Source organism: Eumetopias jubatus, unplaced genomic scaffold (genome assembly GCF_037043125.1).
Source record: "Eumetopias jubatus isolate StellerSeaLion01/CBP00866 unplaced genomic scaffold, mEumJub1_p1.0 scaffold_7, whole genome shotgun sequence".
Classification (NCBI taxonomy): Eukaryota; Metazoa; Chordata; class Mammalia; order Carnivora; family Otariidae; genus Eumetopias; species Eumetopias jubatus.
In genome coordinates, this window is record NW_028274813.1 from 77,947,411 (window position 1) to 77,972,931 (window position 25,521).

Consider the following 25,521-nt stretch of genomic DNA (forward strand, 5'->3'; position numbering starts at 1 on the left):
AATTATGTCCATTATTATCCAATTGAATGACAGAAGAGCACAATGTGGAGAAGCAATAATTAATATGCCTTATCTTGGCCAATTTGGGCAGTTACAAAAGAGGAAATAGATTAATATGACATACAGGAATTACCACAGGTGAGTATGTGTAGGAGTGGAACTCAGGAACTGGGAAGGTTGCAAAATTAAAGCTCATGTTCTAATTAGTATGGCCATCTTTGAATATTAACCCAGAGGGGCAGACTTTAAGAAGTATATATTAAAAATCTGAGGGGAAAAGAAAAAAGGTTAGCAGACCTCTAGGAGGGAAGTAAAGGACTTAAAAACTATCCAGGCTGCTTGGAAACAGATAAGGACGCTGGCCATGAGAGAGGTATGCACTATGTCATTATCTGAAAGGTCAAAAGAGAAATCTGTGGATTTCTCCACAGACATTTATGAACACACTTAAGGTATTTAGAACATTTTTTAACACTTAACATTTTTTTCTGAAATACTAAAAATATATTCTCAAAGAAAGAGAGGATCTGAAAAATAAAAAGACAAAAGGTAACATGAGGACTAGACAGCTAACATGAATGTTTGGACCAAGTGCTGACTTTCTCCCCATCAATGAGGACTTCCAGTGAAGACAGCAAGTGAGAGGAAGAGAAGCAGCAGAGAAGTTTAATTCAGTTTTGTTTGGCATTGACCTTGTCTGTACAGGATACTAGGGAAACGACTATTCCAAGGGCACTTTCTGAGAAAATCAGTGGGGCAGTAACAGAGAGCAATCTCCTAGGAGGAAATAATAGAGCAACTTGAGAAATTCCACAGCAATAAATCACCATGACCAGATGGTATTCAACTGAGAGTTACTGAAGTAAATAAAGTGTGAAATGGCTGAGCTACAGATGAGGATATGCAATGTATCTGGAAAACCAGAAACTGTTTTCAAATACTGCGACTTTGCTAATATGGTCACTTTTCTGTAGGAAAGAAAAAAACAATCAAATTAAGATTTATAGAATTACAGACCAGTGGCTCTCTTGGTGATAATGGAGAAACTGATAGAGTCTAATTAAGAATAGCTTCCTTCAACATCAGGATAAGGTTAACCTGCTAAGGTCAAATCACCCACTGAGTCTATAAAGAGAACACTGTTTTTCTCCATCCTATTAAACTTATCTGGAAATGTCAATAAAATACTAGATAGAAGTAAACCAGTAAATGTAATTTATTTGGGAATTACATGAAGCTTTTAACAAGGTCACATGAGACTATTGGGGAAAATAAATAAGCACAGTCTTTGGGAGGAGAGGCCACAAGAGAAACTTCTGTCATTAACTGTAAAACTTGCTAAGTATCGAGAACAAAGTTTCAGGGACAATTTCTCTTTTCTTCCCTAACACTAAGTTACTGCTTCCAAAAGTACAGATCACCTTCAAACTAGAAAAAAAAAGAATTTCACTATAGACAAGATGCAGAGTAACAGAGTAGAAAAGAAAGGTATGCTCTGCAATCAAGAAGAAAACAAGAGAACAAAAGACAATGGCAAGATAAGCATGTAACAAAATTTTTACCTATCCAATGGAATATGAATACCATAACTGGGCTTAAATTTCTCATCACTGTGCTCTCTGTAAGCATCAGAGTCTAATAAAACTAGCAAGTAGTAAAGTAATGAGATGGACTTCTATATATTCAAATGAGGGCTGTCACCTTCAAAGTGGTAGTCTTTGCACACTATATGTTTATTCCAATAGTACTAGATATTTGTCATTAAACCATTTCTAAAATTTTCTCTACAGAACCTGCCTTCAGAGCCAGTGGCATACACCCAAAGGTGACAAAGCTTCATCCTTCGGCAATGGAGCCAGAAGCCATTAGGGAAGGATAGCATTTCCCCCCAAATGCAACTTTTGTTAGCCCAATTCTACAACCTCTGATTACCATCTCTGTGACATACAGCACAGGGGAGCCATCTCATGTGGGAAGAGGCAAGAGCCATGGAATAGAGGCTTGAAGAAATCACACAAAGGCCTGGGGCAACCTCCTATGCTATTATTTGAGAGTTCTCCAAATGTTAGAAAGTTCTCATACCAAACCAAGACATGTTTTGCCATATAACTTCCACTTGCTCTTAGAGTTGTCCTCTGAAGCCACGAAAAGTACTAGCAGTCTTTCAAATATTGTGGGTTGCTATAAAAATCCCCATTCTCCTTGGCCCAATAGCCTGCTACCTTCACTTCAGGCTAAATAGATAGTTCCTTTAAATAGTCTTCCTATGGCCCCATTGCTTGTCCTTTCATTGTTATGGTCACTCTCCACTCACTAAACTATAGATGTTCCTGTGTCCCATTTTAATGCAATCTTTCCCTCTGTTTAAAAAAGCAATTTCTGTTCATTTTAGGAAATATAAAAAGCATTAGCAAAAATTTTAGAATTTTCATGTTAACATTTTCTCGTGGTATCTTCTGCTAATCCACTGTCATTTTTATTTTCAGGTTTTTTTTTTTTTTATAAATACCTTTTGCATAGATCTGAGATCCAACTATTTATCCTGACTTTTTCTTAAATTGCTATAGCTCTAAACTTCTTAAATGAAGGTGCTATAATGAGACACAATATTCCACATTAACTCTGTTAATGCAACCCCTCAGATCTCTTTAGCTGCTTTGGCAGCCACAGTGTACCACTGACACATATGTGATGTCACACAACCTCAAAGGTTTTTCTCTCAAGTGCTAGTATTAAGTGATAGCTCACCCATCCTGTATTGTGGAGTTGGTTTTAGGGATTAACATTCAGAACTCTTTTTATCTACTCTTACTATACTTTACCTGGTCAGATTTAGACCCTACTCCCAATCAATGAATATGAATCAGTATTCTGAATGTATCATTCAAAGTATTAGTGATCCCAAGAACCTCTGTGTCATCTACATATTTTATGAGCATGCCCTTCAAGGGCTCATTCAAATAGTTGTTTAAAGGAAGAAAAGTGTAGGATAAAGAAAGAGTGATACAGGCCTTCCTACATGTGATACTGACTTATTATCAACTTCATATTAGTTTTATTTAACTAAATATGAATTGACTATTATATCACTTGTTTTTATCTTAATTATTTACATATATACATTTTACATATAAAATCTGGTGTCTTTGAAAAACTCTAAGTAAATTAAAGCAAATTTTAAATATTAACAGAACTCAATATTGAAAGGATCTGTGTAATGAAAAAAATCTATCCCAAACATAAGTAATGCTTTGCTAACGCTGTTTTATTTTAACTGTATATTGGTGTGTAGTATTTATGAGTTAGGAGTGGTAAAAATTAAAACAGTGATTGAACAGGAGCTAGATCCTAGCAGATCATGGACATAAGAGCTAAAACTAGTCTGTGAGGGGAAAAAGTATGGGGGAGATTAATTTGTTAATGTGGAACTGTACCTTGAAACAAGGTTAACCTTGTTAATATGTAAAGACGGAATTAAGAAAGAAATAATCAAAATACGATATCTATCTGTTCAAATATATGTTAAGTGAACCTTGACCTTTTCCAGGGAAAGTATATAGAAAAAGGGGAACAAAGATGAAAGTAGTTTGAAGTCATGCTAATGCTAATGAATTAGGGACACAGATATAATAATTGTATACTATCAGCTACATTCACTTCTGAATGGAGTCTATTATTTGGTAATGCATTCATTACCACTTGGTTTATAAAGTACTACAGTTATTTACCTAAAAGATAAATAGATAACCTGTACTTTAACTTTTTTGCTACTTGATATGTTAAACAAGCTTCATACTTAAAAAAAAAAAAAAATGCAATTATTGAAGCACAGCTGAATGGCCCCAGAGCACACAGGCTCCATTAAATTTACTTACATCTAATTACTCCTGCCTGAGGCAGGTGAGAAATTTACTCTTATAAGATCTTTCTTTATCCGGTAGCCAAAAAATAAAATGAAATAAAATCAGTGATTTTCAATCTAATTACTATCTAAAACTATTTGTAGCACTTGCTCTTTCAGACCCTATAAAGCTGGGCTTTGTGCAATAAGCATTATAATTATGTTTTTAACTGCTTAATACAAACATTTCCTCCTAGAAAAATTAGTGTAAATCATCATCGATGTCAACTATGAATTCATTTCTTCTACTTTTCAAATTAAACATTTTAGGGTCATTTAAAAACATTGTTTTTAGAAACTGTGATACTGTTCCAGTTTCCCAAAACATGTAACTTTATATGATCTTAAATATCTTTTAAAAACCAAATAAAAATGTGAGATTAACAAGTACAGCTTAAGAAGCCAAAAAGCTCCAAGATTCAACCAACCATAGTTCAGACACTGACTTTTCTGGACCTGTCAAAAACAGAAAAATACATCTCCTAGCTCCATTTCCATTGAAAACCACAGGCTTTGGGGCGCCTGGGTGACTCAGTTGTTAAGTATCTACCTTCAGCTCAGCTCATGATCCCAGGATCCTGGGATGGAGCCCCACATCAGGCTCCCTGCTCTGCGGGAAAGCCTGCTTCTCCCTCTCCCACTCCCCCTGCTTGTGTTCCCTGTCTCACTGTCTCTCTCTCTCTGTCAAATAAATAAATAAAATCTTAAAAAAAAAAGAAAGAAAACCACAGGCTTTAATTGTCTTGTCTGTATTCCATCTCTTGCATGGGAAACTTCCAGTGATTTTTATAGGTGGAGATAGAAAGAGAGGTATATTAGATTTATGTTATAGTACACTTATACAGCACCCATGCTTCTTTTTTGCCAAACAGGAAAATGAAACAGCAAATGAAGTGTATGAGAAAGCTCACCCACTAAGTATATTTGTTCACATATGTCACTACATATCAAAAGTCACTCATGATTACCCCTAGACCCATCTAGCAGTAATAATAATGTGTGTAACACGTTAAGCCATTCAAAAAACTTTCATTTTAGTAATAAATGTTTAGTAGGACAGATGTAAAACATTTGTTTTATTGATTAGAAAATGGGAGCTGTGAAAATGGAGGTCCTGGGTCTAAGTGGATTCTCTAGACTGCAAGGCTAAGACATGATAAAATCAGGCGCTGAAATGACATATTTTGATTCTGAATCCAGTCCTCTTTCTTAAAGATCAAGTTAAACCATAATAAAATAAAAAAGGTGCCCCTTAAACTATAGTGCATAGGCAGCAATGTGCTACAGTCTATAATGACCCATATTAACATGGCATACCATCTTAGAACAATTTTGTTATAAAAATTAAAGAAATAAATACACAAAACAATGGAATATAATGAGGATGAGCATTCTGATATTAGGCATACACTGAAAAGTCTAAGAGACAGCACAACAGATTATTATAATAGGCAGAGAGTAGTCCTCACTTTTGGCTGCCCCTTAGAATTAATCACTCAGCAAACTTTTAACAAATACCAATATCTATGCCTCACCCCAGAACCACCAAATTAGACTATCAGGGTGTGGGACCTACACATAAATACTTTTTCAAAGTCTCTCTGGAGGATTCTGATGTGCAACCATGGTTGAGAATGACTGATACAAAATATTACACAAGTGGGTGAACAAAATATGGACAAGGTTCTTCCAGTTAAATACAAGGCAAAGAAGTACATGAAAGAAGAATAGAAGAAAAAAATCCTACATGTTTGAAATGAGTAAGAATGGAAAATATCTTACAGAAGAGTATATTGCTGATTTATACTCCTGAAAGAGATACAATCTTCCAGATACAGTGTTTGCTGCAGCTGAGTTTCCTACCGTCATTCACTATCCTCTTGGGTGGTTTTCCAGACTCACATATATAACAGAGCTCTCAGACTAGGCAAAGTCCTACCAGAAATTAGCCCAATGAACACAACTAGAAAGAGAGAAAAGGGGCCTGATTGTAGGGAAGGAAGTGAGAAGAGCTGTTTAATCAAATTGAAAGCATTTCCGCATCCCAGGGGAGGAGGGAATAGGTACATCAATAAAAAGTGTAGGATTATTGCCAAAGCAATCTCAAATAAGAACAAAGCTGGAGGTATCACAATCCCAGATTTCAAGATACACTACAAAGTTGTAGTAATCAAAACAGTATGTTATACTGGCACAAAAACAGACACATAGATCAATGGAATAGAATACAGAGCCTAGAAGTAAACCCACACTTTTACAGTCAATTAATCTATGACAAAGGAGGCAAGAATATACAATGGAGAAAAGACAATCTCTTCAACAAATGGTGCTGGGAAAATTGGACGATGACATGTAAAAGAATGAAACTGGACCACTTTCTTACATCATATACAAAAATAAACTCAAAATGGATTAAAAGACCAAAATTTGAGACCTGAAATCATAAAACTTCTAGAAGAAAACATAGGCAGTAATTTCTCTGACATGAGCTGTAGAAACATCTTTCTATATATGTCTACTCAAGCAAAATTAAACTATTGGGACTACACCAAAACAAAAAGCTTTTGCACAGTGAAGGAAACCATCAACAAAACAAAAAAGGAACCTACTGAATGGGAGAAGATATTTGCAAATGATACATCTAATAAGGGGTTAATATCCAAAACATATAAAAAACTTATACAACTCAACACCAAAAAAAAAAAAAAAACCCCAAATAGTTTGATTAAAAAATGGGCAGAGGACCTGAACTGAACAGACATACAGATGGCCAACAGACACATGAAAAGATGCTCGACATCACTCATCACCAGGCAAGTGGAAATCAAAACCACAGTATCACCTCATACCCGTCAGAATGGCTCAAATCAAAAACACAGTAAACAACAGGTGTTGGCGAGGACGTGGAGAAGAAAAAAACCACCTTGTGCACAGTTGATGAGAATGTAAATTGGTGCAGCTACTGTGGAAAACAGTATACAGGTTTCTAAAAAATTAAAAATAGAACTACCATATGATTCAATAATTCCACTTCTGGGTGTTTATCCAAACAAAATGAAAACACTAATTCAAAAAGATATATATACCCCTATGTCTATTGTAGCATTATTCTTATGGCTAAGATATGGAAGCAACCCAAATGTCCAATGATAGATGAATGGATAAAAAAGATGTGGGGTGTGTGTGTGTGCGTGTGTGTGCGTATACACACACACACAATGGAATATTACTCAGCCATAAAAAAAAGAAGAATTAAATCTTGCCATTTGCAACAACATGGATGGACCTAGAGGATATAATGCTAAGCGAAATAAGCCAGTCAGAGAAAGACATATTATTTCACTCATATGTGGAATTAAAGAAACAAAACAAACAAAGAAAAAGACAAACAAGAAAACAGACTATTAAGTACAGAGAACAAACTGGCAGTTGCCAGAGGGGAGGTGAGTGAGGAGATGGGTGAAAACAAAACAAAAGTGTTGAATTATCATAAAAAAATATAAACATGAATAAACAAACAGGTAAGTTACTTACAACAGTAGAAAACTCAAGTTATACATTAACCTGTGTAAGCTTTCATATGTTAAGGCAAAAGAAAGATAACCTGGGCTCAAGAAAAAAATTGTTTTTGAGATATAGACAATTCCTGAGACAGGTATCAAAGAGATATTCCACTTGAATGAATTAAGGAAAAAATGAAGAGATCACAAATAAGGAAGTTGAAACATAAAATAATTAGTGGTGAGCACCAAAACCTGGTCAGATATATAATTGTGTCAAATAAGTTTTACAAATCAGACTGTTAAATGTAAATGTCAAATTCATTTTTGAAAGAGAAGCAATATATATAATAATAATTAGTAAAAACAACAATATGGGTTCAAACTTCAGGGCCTAGAAAATGGTGGGGGGAATGGATTGGAAAAAGTAAAGAATGACAACAACTAGCATATATACCAAAACGTACAAGCAAAGGATCCAAATTCCTTTAAATTAGAATAAGAACTGTATGAAGATAGCTTTTCAATGTGGAAAATCAGTGGCATTCTCCCAGGCAGAAAAGCAAGATTTGAAGTTAAAACCCCTCAAAGATACCCAGCTCACAGTGAAATTGCCAGACTAGAATGAAATTCCATTAGGTCTCTCTAGACGAGTTTGTAAACCTCTCCTATACTAAGCTAGACAGTAAATGCTTTAGGTTTTGTGAGCCATGTGTTCTCTTTTGCAAACACTCAACTCTTCCACCGTACCAACACAGCAGCCATAAATAAAAAATGAACATGAATAAGCATGAGTATGTTCTAATAAAACTTTATTTACATATTCAGGTGGTGGGCCAGATTTAGCCTCAAGTAGTAGTCTGATGATCTCTGCAGTAGACCGGTAGTTCTTTACTTTAACTTCATATTGGGATTAGAGGCCTGAGGAGCTCTAAAAACACATATGTGCCTCGGTTCCATCCCCAGATATTCTAACTTAATCAGTCTGGGTTACAGCTTGGGCACAGGATTTCTAAAAGGTCAACAGTTGACTCTGATGTGAAGCCAAAGTTAAAAACCATTGTTCTAGAAACTTGACCCAGGTCTTTCATATATGCACCTATTGGGGTGGCGGGGGGGGAAGGAGGCAGAAATGTCTTTATTTGGCTGTGACATTCCCAAATGTACTACCTCAGGCTCTGCTATAAAATATATAAATTAACTGTGAGAGTACCAGAGCACGTAGTCCTGAAAATATTTATATTCATCTCTATTACCAGCTTATAAACTAGTGCATATCAGACCCAACACAACAAATATATTTCTGAAAAAATGCGGCAGGTCAGTTTGAATCAAAGGCCAATCCTCTGTATCCCTGGGATCTAAGGATCCCCAATAGGACTATGTTTCTGGCCTTTCTATGTGCCTACCCCCTTAAATTCCTTATATTGATTAGGAAGAACTGAAAAGATGTTATTGCATTTTTTATATCAATATTTAAAGAATAAGTTAAAGAATGTTTTTGAAAAGATTAGGCTAATCCCTCCCAGAAAAACAAAAAACATTAAAATATTCCATATAGAAAAAGTAGAAAACAAAGAAAAAAGCAGTAAGTCATCAAAAGCTGATGACAAAGTGCACAAAATAAAAAACTGAGAAATAACTTATTATATCATAAACTAGGTTAAAAAATCCCCTCAAAATTTCCAAGAACTGAAATATTTCCTGAGTGTATTATCTGAACAAAATGTGATTGAGCTAGAAATCAATTTAATAAAAGATAAATACAAAACCCTCATATTTGGAAACTAAGTAGTGCATGAAATTAAGCAATGCATATCTAAATAACTTATGGGTTAGAGAATAAATTCAATACAAAGCAGAAAATACTTTGAACTGGTAATGAAAATACAACTATAGCTTCAGTTAAAGGAAAACTTATAGCTTAAACATACCTACTAGAAAACAAGGGTGAAATTTAGTGTATATGTATGCATCAAGTAATTAGAAAGCATTTCATAACATATACAAATATTGAATCATTATGTTGTAGGGGCGGAGCAAGATGGCGGAGGAGTAGGAGACCTGGATTTCGTCTGGTCTCAGGAATTCAGCTGAATGGTATCAAACCATTCTGAACATCTACGAACTCAACAGGAGATTGAAGAAAAGAATAGCAACAACTCTCTGAACAGAAAAGTGACCACTTTCTGGAAGGTAGGACGTGCGGAGAAGTGAATCTGAGGTGATATTCGGGAGGATAGACAGCGGGGGAGGGGGCCTCCATCGGCCGCTTCTGGCAAGTGCTAGAGCCGCGGAGCACAAAATCAGAACTTTTAGAAGTCGGCTCCACTGAGGGACGTCGCTCCAGTGGCTAAGTGGGGGGTGGAACCCTCACGGGACAGTGGGGTCTCAGGACCCTCCGGGTCACAGAAAGACCGGGGGTGCCTGAGTGCGGCAGAGCTCCCAGGTATCGGAGCAGGGAAGCCGGCTGCAGAGACGGAGCTGAGGCGTGGGCTCTCCGCTCAGGGTTGTCATAAACTGTGATCCGTGGCACAGTTCGGCCACTGCTCCTCCAGCAGGGACCAAACAAGTGGCAGAGCCAGGGAGACTCCCCTTCCTCCCACGGGAGGAGCGGCGCGGGAGCACACCGCAGGGATCTGCTGGGTTTGGAGACTCCACACGGGGTTGGGTGCCAGAGATAGAAACGCTCGGTCACAGGCCGGGTGAGCACGGAGTGCGGCCGGAGACCGGGGAGACGGGAGTGACTGCTTTTCTCTGGGGGCGCACTGAGGAGCGGGGCTGAGTTCTGGGCTCCCCTGGGGGGAGATTGGGAGGCCGCAATTTTCATTCTCGTCCTCCAAAGCTGTACCGAGAGCTTGCAGGGAACAAAAGCTCCTGAGAGCAATCCTGGGCAGATTGCTTAGCCTGGACGACAAGGGCGGGTCAATTCTGCCTCGAGCAAAGACATTTGGGAACCACAGCAACAGGCCCCTCCCCCAGAAGATCAGCACCAACAGCCAGCCAAGACCAAGTTTACTGATCAAGGAAAATGGGAGAATTCCAGCGCTAGGGGAATACTGCACATAGAATTAATGGCTTTTTTTACCATGATTCATTAGTCTTTCAAGGTTAATTTTTTTAACAGTTTTTTTTTTTTTTAGTTTTCTTTTTCCCTTTTTCAACTAACATCTTATCAATCCCTTTTTTAAAAAAACATTTTTATTTTTCATTTTTAGAGTCATATTCTATCCCTTCATAGTAGTTACCCTTATTTTTGGCATATATATATATATATATATAGTTATCTCTTTAAAATGTTGACATACAGTTTCTTCTAACAGATCAAAATATACCCTAAATCACTAGTGTGTGGCTTTGTTCTAGTCTCCTGCCTGATCATATTCTCTCCCTTTTTCTTTCTTTTTTAAATCTTCTTCTTTCTTTTTTCAAACAACTTCTTATCAATTCCTTTTATAAAACCTTTTATAATTTTCATCTTTACATTCATATTCCATCCCTTCCTTTTATCAGCCCTTATTTTGTACATATATAAGTCTTTCTTTCTTTAAAATTTTAGGAGGTACTTTCTTCTAACAGACCAAAATACACCCCAAATCTAGTGTGTGGCACTGATCTATGCACTAGCCTGATCATATTTGATCATATTCTGTTTTTTTTTTGTTTTGTTCTGTTTTTGTTTTTATCTTTTTCTTTTTTTCCCTCTTTCTTTTCTCTTTCTTTACCTCTCTTTTCCCCTGGTTTCAGGTCTTTTCTGATTTGATTAGAGTATATTTTCTGGGGATGTTGTTAACCTGTTAGCATTTTGTTCTCTCATTCATCTATTCTCCTGTGGACAAAATGACAAGATGGAAAAAAATCACCTCAAAAAAAGAACAAGAGGTAGTACCGTCTGCCAGGGACCTACTCAATACAGACATTAGTGCGATGTCGGACCTAGGGTTCAGAATCATGACTTTAGAGATACTAGCTGGGCTTGAAAAAAGCGGGGAAGTTATTAGAGAAGCCGTTTCTGGAGAAATAAGAGAACTAAAATCTAACCAAGTCGAAATCAAAAAGGCTTTTAATGAGGTGCAATAAAAAACGGGGGCACTAACTGCTAGGATAAATGAGGCAGAAGAGAGAATCAGCAATATTGAAGACCAAATGATGGAAAATAAAGAAGCTGAGAAAAAGAGAGATAAACAATTACTGGATCATGAGGGCAGAATTCGAGAGATAAGCAATACAATAAGATGAAACAACATTAGAATAACTGGGATCACAGAAGAAGAAGAAAGAGAGAGAGGGGCAGAAGGTATATTGGAGCAAAATATAGCAGAGAATTTCCCTATTGTGGGGAAGGAAATAGGCATCAAAATCCAGGAGGCACAGAGAACCCATCTCAAAATCAATAAAAATAGGTCAACACCCCGACATCTAATAGTAAAACTTACGAGTCTCAGAGAGGAAGAGAAAATCTTGAACAGCTCGGGAGAAGAGATATGTAACTTATAATGGTAGAAACATTAGATTGGCAACAGACCTATCCACAGAGACCTGGCAGGCCAGAAAGGACTTCATTGATATATTCAGAGCACTAAATGAGAAAAATATCCAGCCAAGAATACTATATCCAGCTAGGCTCTCATTGAAAATAGAAGGAGAGATAAAAATCTTCCAGGACAAACAAAAACTAAAGGAATTTGCAAACACAAAACCAGCCCTCCAAGAAATATTGAAAGGGGTCCTCTAAGCAAAGAGAGAGCCTAAAAGCAACATAGACCAGAAAGGAACAAAGACGATATACAGTAACAGTCACCTTACAGGCAATACAATGGCACGAAATTCATATCTTTCAATAGTTACCCTAAATGTAAATGGGCTAAATGCCCCAATCAAAAGACACAGGCTATCAGATTGGATTAAAAAACAAGACCCATCGATATGCTGTCTGCAAGAGACTCATTTTAGACCCAAAGACACCCCCACATTGAAAGTGAGGGGGTGGAAAACCATTTACCATGCTAATGGACAACAAAAGAAACCTGGGGTGGCAATCCTTTTATCAGACAAATTAGATTTTAAAACAAAGACTGTAATAAGAGATGAGGAAGGACACTATATCCTACTTAAAGGGTATCTCCAACAAGAAGACCTAACAATTGTAAATATCTATGCCCCTAACATGGGAGCAGCCAATTATATAAGACAATTGATAACAAAAGCAAAGAAACACATTGACAACAATACAATAATAGTGGGGGACTTTAACACCCCCCTGACTGAAATGGACAGATCATCTAAGCAAAAGATCAACAAGGAAATAAAGACTTGAAATGACACACTGGACCAAATGGACTTCACAGACATATTCAGAACATTCCATTCCAAAGCAACAGAATATGCATTCTTCTCTAGTGCCCATGGAACATTCTCTAGAATAGATCCCATCCTAGATCACAAATCAGGTCTCAACCGGTACCAAAAGATTGAGATCATTCCCTGTATATTTTCAGACCACAATGCTTTGAAACTAGAACTCAATCACAAGAGGAAAGTTGGAAAGAACTCAAATACATGGAGGCTAAAGAGCATCCTACTAAAGAATGAATGGGTCAACCAGGGAATTAAAGAAGAATTAAAAAAATTCATGGAAACCAATGAAAATGAAAGCACAACAGTTCAAAATCTTTGGGATACAGCAACGGCAGTCCTGAGAGGAAAGTATATAGCAATACAAGCCTTTCTCAAGAAAAAAGAAAGATCTCAAATACACAACCTAACCCTACACCTAAAGGAGCTAGAGAAAAACCAGCAAATAAAGCCTAAACCCAGCAGGAGAAGAGAAGTAATAAACATCAGAGCAGAAATCAATGAAACAGAAACCAAAAGAACAGTAGAACAGATCAATGAAACTAGCAGCTGGTTCTTTGAAAGAATTAACAAGATTGATAACTCCCTGGCGAGACTTATCAAAAAGAAAAGAGAAATGACCCAAATCAACAAAATCATGAATGAAAGAGGAGAGATCACAACCAACACCAAAGAAATACAAACAATTATAAGAACATATGAACAACTCTATGCCAGCAACTTACATAACCTGGAAGAAATGGATGCATTCCTAGAGATGTATCAACTACCAAAATTGAACCAGGAAGAAATAGAAAACCTGAACAGACCTATAACCACTAAGGAAATTGAAGCAGTCATCAAAAATCTCCCAAGAAACAAAAGCCCAGGGCCAGATGACTTCCCAGGGGGATTCTACCAAACATTTAAAGAAGAATTAATACCTATTCTCCTGAAACTGTTCCAAAAAATAGAAATGGAAGGAAAACTTCCAAACTCATTTTATGAGGCCACCATTACCTTGATCCCAAAACCAGAAAAAGACCCCATCAAAAAGGAGAATTACAGACCAATATCCTTGATGAACATGGATGTAAAAATTCTCACCAAAATACTAGCCAGCAGGATCCAACAGTACATTAAAAGGATTATTCACCATGACCAAGTGGGATTTATCCCTGGGATGCAAGGTTGGTTCAACATCCACAAATCAATCAACGTGATACAATATATTAACAAAAGAAAGAACAAGAATCATATGATCCTCTCAATAGATGCAGAAAAAGCATTTGACAAAGTACAGCATCCTTTCTTGATCAAAACTCTTCAGAGTACAGGGATAGAGGGTATGTACCTCAATATCATAAAAGCCATCTATGAAAAACCTACAGTGAATATCATTCTCAATGGGGAAAAGCTGAGAGCTGTCCCTCTAAGGTCAGGAACGCGGCAGGGATGTCCACTCTCACCACTGCTATTCAACATAGTATTAGAAGTCCTAGCCACAGCAATCAGACAACAAAAAGAAATCAAAGGCATCCAAATCGGCAAAGAGGAAGTCAAACTCTCACTCTTTGCAGATGATATGATACTGTATGTGGAAAACCCAAAAGACTCCACCCCAAAACTGCTAGAACTCATACAGGAATTCAGTCAAGTGGCAGGATATAAAATCAATGCACAGAAATCAGTGGCATTCCTATACACCAACAACAAGACAGAAGAGAGGCAAATCAAGGAGTCAATCCCATTTACAACTGCACCCAAAACCATAAGATACCTAGGAATAAATCAAACCAAAGAGGCAAAGAATCTGTACTTAGAAATCTATAAAATACTCATGAGAGAAGTTGAGGAAGACACAAAGAAATGGAAAAACGTTCCTTGCTCATGGATTGGAAGAACAAACATTGTGAAGATGTCAATGCTACCTAGAGCAATCTACACATTCAATGCAATCCCCATCAAAATAGCATCCAGTTTTTTCAAGGAAATGGAACAAATCATCCTAAAATTTGTATGGAACCAGAAGAGACCCCGAATAGCCAGAGGAATGTTGAAAAAGAAAAGCAAAGCTGGTGGCATCACAATTCCGGACTTCCAGCCTATTACAAAGCTGTCATCATCAAGACAGTATGGTACTGGCACAAAAACAGACACATAGATCAATGGAACAGAACAGAGAGCCCAGAAATGGACCCTCAACTCTATGGTCAATTAATCTTTGACAAAGCAGGAAAGAATGTCCAATGGAAAAAAGACGGTCTCTTCAACAAATGGTGTTGGGAAAACTGGACAGCCACATGCAGAAGAATGAAACTGGACCATTTCCTTATAGCACACACAAAAATAGACTCCAAATGGTTGAAAGACCTACATGTGAGAAAGGAGTCCATCAAAATCCTAAAGGAGAACACAGGCAGCAATCTCTTCGACCTCAGCTGCAGCAACTTCTTCCTAGAAACATCGCCAAAGACAAGGGAAGCCAGGGCAAAAATGAACTATTGGGATTTCATCAAGATAAAAAGCTTCTGCACAGCAAAAGAAGCAGTCAACAAAACCAAAAGACAACCGACAGAATGGGAGAAAATATTTGCAAATGATATATCAGATAAAGGGCTAACATCCAAAATTTATAAAGAACTTATCCAACTCAACACCCAAAGAACAAATAATCCAATCAAGAAATGGGGAGAAGACATGAACAGACATTTTTCCAAAGAAGACATCCAAATGGCCAACAGACACATGAAAAAGTGCTCAACATCGCTCGGCATCAGGGAAATCCAAATCAAAACCTCAATGAGATACCACCTCACACCAGTCAGAATGACTGAAATTAACAAGTCAGGAAACGACAGATGTTGGCGGGGATGCGGAGAAAGGGGAACCCTCCTACACTGTTGGTGGGAATGCAAGCTGGTGCAACCACTCTGGGAAACAGTATGGAGGTTCCTAAAACAGTTGAAAATAGAGCTACCATACGATCCAGCAATTGCAGTATGGGGTATTTACCACAAAGATACAAATGTAGGGATCCGAAGCGGTACGTGCACCCCAATGTTTATAGCAGGAATGTCCACAATAGCCAAACTGTGGAAAGAGCCAAGATGTCCATCGACAGATGAATGGATAAAGAAGATGTGGTATATATACACAATGGAACATTATGCAGCCATCAAAAGGAATGAGATCTTGCCATTTGCAACGACGTGGATGGAAGTGGAGGGTGTTATGCTGAGTGAAATAAGTCAATCAGAGAAGGACATGTATCATATGACCTCACTGATATAAGGAATTCTTAATATCAGGAAACAAACAGGGTTGCTGGAGTGGTGGGGGGTGGGAGCGATGGGGTGGCTGGGTGATAGACATTGGGGAGGGTATGTGATATAGTGAGTGCTGTAAATTGTGCAAGACTGTTGAATCACAGGTCTGTACCTCTGAAAAATAATGCAATATATGTTAAGGAAAAAAAAAAGAAGATAGGAGGAGGGGAAGAATGAAGGGGGGTAAATCGGAGGGGGAGACAAACCATGAGAGACGATGGACTCTGAAAAACAAACTGAGGGTTCTAGAGGGGAGGTGGGTAGGGGGATTGGTTAGCCTGGTGATGGGTATTAAAGAGGGCACGTTCTGCATGGAGTACTGGGTGTTATGCACAAACAATGAATCATGGAATACTACATCTCAAAATAATGATGTAATATATGGTGATTTACATAGCAATAAAAAAAATTTAACGTATTATTATGTTGTACACCTGAAACTAGTATAATGTTGTTTATGTCAATTATATCGCAGTTAAAAAAAAGAAGTTAGAAATGATGAACAGCAATTTAAATCCAAAAAGAGTACAAGGGAAGGAATAATAAAGATAGAAAGGAATAAAATAGAATACCAATATGTAATACAGAAAACCAACAAAATCAAAAGACTAATAAAATTGATAAACCCCTATAAGACTGATATAGGCAAGGAAAAGAACAAATTACCAATTGGAATGAAAAAGACATCACTACTGATCCTACAGATGACAGGACAATGAGAAGACATTAGGAATTACTTTATACCTATTATTTTCACAACTTAGAAGAAATGGAAAAATTCTGGGAAAAACAAAATTTATCAAGCTGAAATAAGAAACAGAAAACCTAAACAGTCAATCTAACAAAGAAATTGAATTTCTAATTGAAAACTTCCCCAAAAGATAGCTCCATGTCCAGATGGCTTAAGCAATGAGTACTTCAAAACACTGAAGAAAACATTAATACCAATCCTACAGAAAAACTTTCAGATAATAAAAAAGAAACAACTACAAAGCTTTATGAAGCCAGTGTAACATTATTCACACCTGTCATTACTAGAAAAAAAATTATAGGTCAATCCCTCTTAGGAACATATATGCAAAATTCCTAAACAGAGTAACAGCAAAATGAATAAAGCAATATATGTAAAAGATAATTCATTACAAAATATTACATGCCAATAAAAAGAAATCAAATACTGATTCATGGTATAATATAGATGAATCTTGAAAATACTATTCCAAGTGAAAGAACCCAGTCACAAAAGACCACATATTTTAGGAGTCCATTCACATGAAATAGGCAAATATATGAAGATATAGAATAGGCAAATCTATAAGGATGCAAAGTAGCTTTGTGGGGCCTAGGACTACAGATGTGAAGGGAAGGTTGGGGAAAATGGGAAATGACTGCTAATGCATACAAGTTTCTTTCTGCTGATTATGGTGGTAATTGCACCATCATGTGAATATACTAGAAAACACTGAATTGTACACTTTAAATGTGTGGATTAGATATGTTAATTATATCTCCAAAACTGTTAAAAAATAGTGTACAGTATATAATAGCTTTATGCTCAGAATAAATAGATCTAGAACTCAAAAAAATGGTAGGGGAAATCCAAAAAAAAATGAATGTAAAAAGTTCTTTTTAGCTATTCTCAACAATCATATCGGTGGTAGTAGTAGCAGCATTGTTATTCTGAGATTGTTTCATATATTGCTAAATTTTTAATATCTATATTTATTAATATGCTGAATGCTAACATGAGTTTCCTGGAGCAGAACAGATGATTATTACTACTTACATATAGTAAGTAGATAATACCATTCTGGCTCTTCTCTGCGCCAGCTCTTAACCCAGGAGCAAGGTGATGAGAATGAGATGTAATCTTTCAAGTAATTGCATCTACAGAAGGTAAGGAATCCCCAAAAAATAAATCTGCATGTTTACTTAGGAAAAAGGAGACCGTTGTTTCCCCTTCCCTTTGGAGTTTCCTTGAAAATACAAAGGAAAAGACTTGTGTCTTCACACTTTAGAATGCAAAAAAAAAAAAAAAATCTCTCTGGGGGTAATAAACATCTCCAAGATCCTGGCCTCATCCCCCCATCTTGAAATACAAACATATACCTCCAGAGAAGTAAATCCCTCTGGAGTTCTCACCGTTCAGTCATACATTACATTGTAATGCTTGTGTTTTAGTCTAGGTCCCAAGTTTCTTTTAAATTAGCTCAGAAAACTCTAACCATGCAGCAATGAAAAAACACATCAGGGAGAGGTCCAGGAGCACGTCCTTCCCTGTCACAGTGGATATACTGCGGCCCAGATTAGCATGTGAGGTCAATTAGAATCATAGCAATGTTCTCCATTTCTTGTCCAACAAAAACAACTCTTCTCATGCACATTCACATTCACAGTGACTGGGGTGGTGACCAGAGCATACTGTTCAATAAATTCTTGATTCCATCTGGTTTGAGAATATAACTATATCCCAGACATCACAGTACAGGCTTTAATAGTCATTGGATTCCAGATGTCATTATGCAAGAAGCTCTCTTCAGGACAACACAGTGTCATTCCGTTATCCGTCCAATCTCAACCAATGTACCATGGGAAGGACAAATCCCCTTTATATCTCTCGTACCTTGGCCATTAGAAAACAAGCATAAAGGCCACACTGTCCAGTAATGTCCCACCATAATCTAGACCAACCACAGTATTTCCATAGTTGGCATCCTTAGCTTGGCTTCTGATACTCCTGATCATTGATCTTTAAAAACATCAAATGCCATAATGATTAGAATATTAAATAGTCTTTCCTGGGCAAGGATACAAGTCATCTTCCTGCACTGTTGACGGATATGATGTTCCATTAAAGTAAATACTCTTATTAGTCCAGTCATTTAAAGCTTTGTTGTCCCTCCAGGGCCATTTCTAGATGCAGCCAGTCTCCTGGAAGAGGGCTCCCTCTAGTGTCTCTATTTGGACTAGCAAGTCTTCTTCATCATGATGAGCTTTCAGGAGCGTTATTTTGGTCTGATATAGTACCCCAAATCCCTGCAGAACATCTGGCACAGAGAAGGCAAGAGCAATCAAGCTACAACATGGGTTATTACCATAGTATATTAGTAATATCTGTGCAATTTAGGAAAACTGCACACAAAAATAACGAAGTCCAATGAGGTCATCAATAGGTATATTATACCAAATACAGCTCTGCCTGGGTGTCATAGGTTTTCTGTAAGTGTATTTTGCATAACTCCACAAAGGAGTTATCAGTAATATTGATTCATTATATCTTCTCCAAATCTATCTCCCTCAAGGGTGGTGTTTCCTTAAATAAATTCCACTTTCACTGACATATTCTGTATTCAAAGGACTACACCAAGTTACGGCAGGCAACAGAAATCTGTTTACCATTATACCTAGGTAGATGTCTTAGCAACATACTGTTTTGATTTATGCCTACAAAGTCTACTGTTCAGAGTCTCCCACTATATAATTCATTAGTAATTATCAAGTCAGCAGAAGCATGATCAGAATGGTAACTATTGCCTTTAAACCAGTAACTGAATGGTAACTGCAATAAACTACCCTTACATTGAGTCATCAAGTGGCACTCTGTCATTTAGTTGCTCCAAATTATCCAGGTGGAATCTTTAGGTAGAGCTTGTACATCAGCAACTTCCCTTCTCTGCAAAAACAGGTCCTGAGTTTCTCTTGACATCAGTCAAGTAGTCAGCATCAGATCCGAGAGGGATACATAAAATTCTCTAGCTCGGAGGTCCTGGCACAGAGGTCACATGATTGTACCCCTCCATGGAATTGTAATCCACTTATAGGTGCCTTTCTATCTCCTATGATTCCCTCTATTTCCGTTTATTACCTGTTTGACCCATATATATCCTTTCCCCTATGATTGGTCTTTCTGGGTCTGTAGATGTGTTATAAATCCACAGGGCCAGTAAAAACAGCAGCCTTGTTAACACATCTCCTTGGAGTCACTCCCAGGCTGATATAGAATTTGACAGATAAAGAATCACAGGACACATGGCCCTCTGTTTACAGACAGACCTTAATTTGCCTACATAGGTGAAGCTATGACATAACCTTAAAGAGTCTTTAAGAATATGCACTGTCAAACTTAGTGGTTTTAATACTGTACTTAGTGCATTGATAATACTTTCCTTTGATACATGTAACTTTAAAGTCAGCCCTGGAGCCACCAGATCAAGCAAGACAAAAGAAAAACCATGAAATAGGAAAAAATATATAGTTGTGTACTTGCACTGTGCCCCATTATTTCATTCCCACCTCCTAATCCTAGAAACCTTTCCAGCAGAGTCTTGGCATTACTTCCTTTTATAGAAAACCATTTAATTAGTTGAACTAACCCTTAAATCTTTTTCTTTTTCTTAGCCAGTCATTTTAATTAACTAGTGCATCAATTGCCCATTACAATTTTCCATGACACCACTGTTCTGAGAGTGTTAATATTGTTATGTCCATAAAATATTTTTTGTCCATTTCTGTGTATTTGTAGCAGTAAAATATATTTCTCTAATTCCTGTGGTCAGAGAGTATACTTTGCCTGATTTCAGTATAATTACATATACTGAGATTTGTTTTATGATCCACAATATGGTCTATCTTGGTGAATGGTCCATGTGCACTTGGAAAGACTATGTAGTTTGCTGTTAATGGATGGAGTATAAGTGCCAAGTAGGTCAAATTGGTCGGTAGTGTTGTTCAAACTTCCTATATTCCTAATGATTTTCTGTCTACTTGGTTTAACTATTACTGAAAAGAGATGTTGAAAGTTCCATGTATAATTATGGATTTGTCCATTTCTTTTTGTATCAGTTTCATGTTGTATATCTTAAAGTCCTGTTATTGGTATATTAATCTTTAAATTGTTATGCTCTCTTGATAAACTGACCCCTTATCATGATGAAATGCCTCTCTTTATCCCTAATAATATTCACTGTTCTAAGGACTACTTTATCCGATGTTAATATAACCAGTTCAACTCTTTTAATTAGTATTACCATATCTCTATTCTTTCCATTTTAACGTATGTTTCTATAATTAAAGCACATTTCTTATAGAGAGCATATAGTTGTTGGGCCTTAGTTTTTTGTTTTTTATTCAAATCTGAAAATTGCTCCCTTTTGTTTGGAGGTGTTGAGATCATTTACATTTAATATAATTATTAAAATGATTATGTCTAAATCTACCATCTCACTTTTTGTTTTCTCTTTGTCTCATCTGTTTTATGCTCTTTTTTTTTTATCCTTTCTTGTCTTCTTCTGGATTATCTTACAATAATTCAATTTCTTCTCCACTACTGGCCTATTACCTATACTTTTTTTTTTAAAATAGTTTCTTTATAGTTTACATTTTACAACTTTAAGTTATCACAGTCTACCTTCAAACAATATACAATATCATGTATAATTTAAGAATCTTATACACTATACTTTCCCCATTCTGTTATTTGTGCCACTGCAATTATATATTTTACTTCCCATTTGCTACCAACCCCACAACACACTTCTTTTTTGCTTTAAATAATTTAATACATTGTTAAAGAGATTCAAAAAGTTAAAATAGATTTAGAATTTATCTACTCTATTTATTATTTTACTGCTCTTTATCCTTTATAAGATTAAATTTCATCAATTATTATTTTCCTTCTGTCCAAAGAACTCTTTAATATTACTTATAATGCAGATCTGCAGGTGATGAATTCTCTCAACCTTTGTACATCTGAAATGTCTTCATCTGATCTTCATTTTGAAATTTAACTGAGCATAAAATTCTTGGTGATTTTTATTGATTTTCATCACTTTAAAGATGTCTTTTCATTATTTTCCAGTTTACATCACTTTAAAGATGTCTTTTCATCATCTTCCAGTTACTTCTGAAGCAAAGTCTGCTGACATTTTTATCTTTACTTACTGTATAAAATTAATCTTTTCACACTGGCTGCTTTTAGGACTCTTTCTTTACCACTGGTTTTCAGCAATTCAGTTATGATGTGCTTTGTGATCTTCTTCATATTTCTTCTGTTTGGGGTTCACTGAAATTTTGGATCTGTAAATTTATGGTTTTCATCAAATTGGGAAAATATTTTGGCCATTATTTCTTCGAATATTCTCTCCATTCCCTCTCCTGAGACTCTAACACTTGTTAGGCTGCTTGATACAGTCTAAGAGCTCGCTAATGTTGTCTTAATTATTTTCAGTCCCCCTTTTTTCCCTCTATGCTTCATTTTTGACAGTTTCTATTTGTCTTTGGGTTTACTCATCTCTTCTGCAATGTCTAATTGCTGTACATGGTTCACTTCAGATAATGCATTTTTGAAGCTGTATTTGGGCCTTTTATATCTTTTATTTTCCTTGTCATAATCATAATTCTACTTTTTTTGAGCACACTAAGCATACTTATAAGAGCTGTTTTAACTTCCTTGCAAGCTATTTCCAAATCTGGGTCTATTCTGATTGATTTTCTCAGTATCAATCAAATGTTCTTGCTTCTTTGCATGCCTGATAATTTAGATGCAAGGCATTGTGAATTTTATATTACTATGTATTAGATTTTATAGTATTCCTTTAAATAGTTTAGGATTTTGTAGAATTACTATATGATCCAGTAATTGCTCTACTGTGTATTTACTCAAAGAATATGAAAACACTCATTTGAAAAGATTTATGCACCCCTTGCTTATTGCAGCATTGTTTACAATAACCAAATCATGGAAGCAGACCAAGTGTCCATCCACAGATGAAGATATATACATATATGTGTGTGTGTGTGTATTCTGTATATATATAGTATACACACACAATGGAATATTACTCAGCCAGAAAAAAGAATGAACTCTTGCCATTTGCAACAACATGGATGGGCCTAGAGGATATAATTCTAAGCAAAATAGTCATAGAAAGACAAGTACCATATGATTTTTCACTCATATGTGGAATTTAAGAGACAAAATAAATGAACAAAGGAAAAAAAAGAGATTAAAAGAAAGACTACTAACTATAGAGGACAAACTGATGGTTATCAGAGGGGAGGTGGGTGGGGGTAGGGGGTAGGACAAAATAGGTAAAGGGGATTAAGAGTACACTTATCCTGATGAGCACTAAGTAAGTATAGAATAGTTGACTATATTGTACACCTGAAACTAATATAACACTATATGCTAACTATCCTGGAATTTAAAAAAAAATGGAAAAAAATAGTTTAGGATTTTGTTCTGGCATGAGTTATTTATTAGATCAGGTTCATAGCAGCCTTTAGTCTAAGGCTCATGACTACTAAGGCACTAGCTGTTTGAGGACTCTGCTTGAGGTAAATCTACATTTACTGACATAGAAAAAATCCCTAAGACATACTGCTGAGTAAAAAAGTCAAGTTGTCAACCGGAGTTGACATACAGAGTATAATACCATTCATGTAATATTAAAAAACCCCATAAAACAATCATAGTATTTCTACTCATACAAATATACATACCAAAAAAAAAAGTGTGATCTAGAAAGATGATCTGTTATTACTCTGGTACATATTTCTGGGAAAGGGAGTGGTTGGAGGGAAAGGAGAGAACAGAAACACATGGAAACTTTATCTATAAAAATTTAACATGTGCCAAGAATATTTTCATGTAATACTCATACAATTAAAAAAAAGTATTTCTAAAAGTCAGGACTGTTCTTAAATACAATGTGTACATGGTTCTTTAAATAAGTCTAAACCCAGAAACTTCTTAAAACACTAAGCTGTTAATGTGCAGATTTCACGAGTTCACTGATGCCTATAAGAGACCAAGGTTATGTGACACAATTATCAGAAATACATTTTTTAAAGATTTTATTTATTTTTTTGACAGAGAGAGAGAGTATGCAAGCACACAAAAGCAGGGGGGAGCAGCAAAGGGAGAGGGAGAAGCAGGCTTCCTGCTGAGCAGGGAGCCTGATGCAGGACTTGATCCCAGAACCCTGGGATTATGACTTGAGCTGACGGCAGATGCTTAACTGACTGAGCCACCCAGGTGCCCCCAGAAATACATTTTTATTCATCCATGTAGAACTGACTCTTTTCTAAGACCACTCTATAACTAATGCGCCACAGAATTCTGCTGAATCCCTCTCCCTATGGAAAGGTCCTATTGTCCCACTTTTTGATTAAAAGCCTTCCTGAAAATTTTAAATAGGCGGGGAAGAAATCTTGGAAACCTACCTCACATCATTTATGTTTCTGCGTCCTTAGAAATAATGTCCCACTCAATAAACCATTCCTTAACACTGTTCTCAAGAATAACTTTTTCTTTGCACAATTTTAGGTAATCAATAGAAACTATGTGCTATAAATGTTAAAATCAGATCTATACTTTTGCCATTGGAATGATGAAGACAAATTAGCTCAGTTTTACACTTCATCCAAAAGTTTAACACAGTTAAACGCCATCTCTAACCCCTCCATAGAGGCAAACACACATCCACACAAATGAAAAAAATACACAGTATCAGTTACACTATAATAAAGGTGTCAGCAAGGTTATATCTTACGGCTCTTTCTTTCTAATGAGATAGGTTCTCTGGGTTCTAATCCATTCTATTGTCCACTCCATTTAGGTAAAAGTGACAGAATGTGTACTGTCCAGTGAGGTGTCACATGACCTTCATTACAGAAGTAGGCAATCTTAGAAAATCCAAAAGAAAGAGTAACAAACAAAGAGAAAGCAAGAGAGCATACTCTGTATAGATTTATGTAGAAACTCACAGGACAAATATATCTATAGTGAGAACTTCAATCATAAGGGTTGCTGAGCAACCTGTTCTCAAAAATGAGAATACCCCATCTCGGTCTTTTTCTTGTTAACAGCTGAGGAGATCAACTTCAGGTTCTCAATATAGCACTTTCCACTAAAGACAACATTTCACCTTCAACAAGGAAAGAGTAGCTTCGTGTTTACCAAGGAGAAATATTATGGGATCTTTCTTTTAATGTTGTTTAAAATGTGAATTTGTTTCAAAATCTTCCACAGCTTGAGACCTCGTTATTTCTGAGATCAGCAATGTAAACTTGCAAATGAGGTACACGATTTAGGCTTTGAGAAACCTGAGGCTCCAGGGCATTTACTGTAATAGGTTCATGAAATAAATGCATTGAGCTCAAACCCTATGGTTTCTTGAAAGTGAATATAATTATAAAAATTCAAAACAACAAATTAAGTGTGTTCGTATGTAATATCCATATTTGAATCACATTACCTACCACCTGCCTGTTGTGTCTATGCTAACTGATCAAATGACATTCTCTCAAAGATAATTTTCTTACCATCCCCAACAAAAACCTACTACTCTGCTTATTTCTGACACCACAAAGCCAATCATTCTATTTTAGCATAGTCAAAATATGTTTAAAAAATATATGAAAAAAATCACATGGTGTTCCAAATACAGATTTTAAG

At 36.4% G+C, this 25,521-nt stretch overlaps 1 protein-coding gene across 3 annotated transcripts in view; it reads right to left on the reverse strand.

Annotated features, from left to right (window-relative positions):
* The window catches only part of DPH6 (diphthamine biosynthesis 6), a 196,461-nt gene that overhangs the window by 59,414 nt on the left and 111,526 nt on the right, over positions 1-25,521 (reverse strand). The gene's annotated exons all lie outside the window — the stretch shown is intronic.